Source organism: Panthera tigris, chromosome B3 (genome assembly GCF_018350195.1).
Source record: "Panthera tigris isolate Pti1 chromosome B3, P.tigris_Pti1_mat1.1, whole genome shotgun sequence".
NCBI classification, from domain to species: Eukaryota; Metazoa; Chordata; class Mammalia; order Carnivora; family Felidae; genus Panthera; species Panthera tigris.
In genome coordinates, this window is record NC_056665.1 from 44,625,950 (window position 1) to 44,628,581 (window position 2,632).

At 39.2% G+C, this 2,632-nt stretch overlaps 1 pseudogene; it reads left to right on the plus strand.

Annotated features, from left to right (window-relative positions):
• The first annotated feature begins 1,779 nt into the window (after window positions 1-1,779).
• Window positions 1,780-2,046, plus strand: LOC102953525 (annotated as a pseudogene).
• The last annotated feature ends 586 nt before the right edge of the window (window positions 2,047-2,632 follow it).

Consider the following 2,632-nt stretch of genomic DNA (forward strand, 5'->3'; position numbering starts at 1 on the left):
TGTTCCAAGTATGTAAAACTACTACATGTGGATATATGCATGTACAGTGTAAATTTGAATAAGGTCTGGAAAAATGCATTCTGATGTTAATAGTAATTACCTTTGGGTAGAGGAGTAAAACAGGTTTTTCACTTCACTATAATATTTTTGTATTAGTTGAATTTTTTTCTAAAGCATGAATTTATACAATGCTTTTGTAATTAAAAATTAAAAGAAAAATGTAAAAGTAAGATGCTGGGAAATAGACAAGTTGATAAAGATTGACATGGAGGAAGCTCCAGGGAGAGTAGATATAAGTCCATAGAAAACTCTCATGGGTCATTAATTTCTACAATATCTTTAAAGTCAGTTCCATTTGGCTTTGGAAAATCTGTGGCTCTACACAACCTGTCAAGAAGTATTACCAGCATCTACTGGAGCAGAAAATGAAGATAAAATGTAACACAACTGTCCAATGAAATCAGTGGAGACATCCCTCCCTGATGTTTATCTACCTCATGTGATTTCTCCCATGCAAGGGCCATGGACTAGTGAAAGACCTAAATAAATTAGCTGGCTAAATGAATTGGATAATTTTCCTTCTAGCCTTTTCTCATTGCCAGCTGGAAACCAGATGAGACCAGCCTTTATTTCCTAGGTCTTCCTAGTGTCTAGAGTTTCTCTATGGGAAACTTTTCCAACCTGAATTTAGAAATGGGAGCCTTCTTGGTCTACCTCTACCAGGTAGGTTGAAGCATCCTTGTTTACCTTGAAGTGAGGCTCATTTTTGGCTTGCATTTGAGATTTTATAAAAGACCCTTGCTTACTTCATATCACTGTAAAAACTTATGCCATGCTCCTAGCAGTGCATTAGAGTTAGATCTTAAGTTGTAACATAAGCAAGTTTTGGCAGCTGTATGACCTGGACTTTTATTTTTGTAACACATTAAGTGGAGATCACTGGTAGAAGTCGATCACCTAACATGGTGTCTAGCAATGTTTCTCAAACTTTAATGTAGGAATCACCTTGGGATGCTGATTCAGTAGGCCTGGGGTATACCCTTGAACCTGCATTTCTAAGAATCTCCCAAGTTATGTGGATGTGACTTGTCCAGGCACCAAACTTAAAGTAGTAAGAGAGTATAGCGCGTACTTGTTATTCAATAAATATTTGTTGAATGAGTCCTCTTCTGTCCTCACACCTAGAAATGTGAAATTTCCTATAGAGACACACCCTCTTTTTTTTTTCTTTTTAATGTTTATTTATTTATTTTGAGAGAGAGGCAGAGTGCAACCCAGGAGGGGAAGAGAGAGAGGTAGAGAGAGAGTCCCAAGCAGGCTCACAAACTGTGAGATCATGATTTGAGCCAAAATCAAGAGTTTCATGCTTAACTGACTGAGCCACCCAGGCGCCCCAAGACACACTCTGTACTCTGTTAGATGGTGAGGAATTTTTACTTTCTTGAAAGCTAACTCTATCAAGCTGTTGTGATTTACATACTTTAGTCTGGTGTAATTAACAGTCTGCCCAGCATGCCCCATTGGGGCTGTAGGTCAACATAATAGGCAAGGCTAAGAAGGAAACTTAACGCCCTTTCTGTACGATCATGTTACCCCAGAGCCACAGCCACTCTCCTCTGTGGTAGTGAGTTGCTCGCGCAATAAATTGGTTCACAAACTGTTTAACAAACCAAAAAATAAAAATCAAGATGCATGAGAACTCCCAACACAGAGAGGTACCTTAAACTGAACAAAAGTTAGAAGTTAACCTGACTCACTGCAGACACTCAGGACTCCAAGATGCCATCAGTCATACCAGTGAAGCAGAAGCAGCTCATGGTTGTCAAACTAGGAGAGCTGCCAAGCTGGATACTGAGGTGGGATATCACTCCTAAATGCATTGCTGGAGTGTTTCAAAAAGGTTACTACCTGTGTTAAAACAGTTACGTCAATGTGAAAAAAGAGAGCGTCGTGGGGATTTCTATGGTGCTGGCAGTTCACATGCTTTTCAACTACTGCCTTTCTTACAAGGAGCTGAAACGTGAGCGGCTGTGCAGGTACCACTGAAGAGGGCCCAGTGTGAAGGACACACTCTGCATTCCTCACCATGACCTTTGCCTGACACCCTTGAATCCTTTTATATTGTCATTGAGAATTAACACCCAATAAAAGATGATAAAGGTACATAGAAAAAAAAATTAACCAGACTAGTGTCTTGAGACATGTACTGCATGGTTTTTCTCCCTTTCCCCAGAGAAAGTGTTTGCCTGTTGAGCTACAGCAAAAATACCTCATAAATTAAAATCTCAAGCTTGGTCCTTCAGGGGTATTTTCCTTAGAGTAGGATCAAAAGCCAAGTTGGAAAATGGTTGAAATATGTATATTGAAAATTCTTTTGGAATGAACTAGGCATGTTTTGGAAAGATGGCAATGTTAGTTTTATTGTGTGGAACCACATTTAGTATTTTAGGAATTGTTTTGTTCAAGATCACTGGATTGTGTAGACAGAATAATTCTGTTGTCTTATGATCAATTTAACACTTACTCTTGATTGAACAGTTATTCTCGCTTATTGGCTACTCAGCTGGGGACTCCAGGGGTACAATGTTAGCAGAATTCACTTGGGGATTCTAGCATGTGCACATTAGCTGAA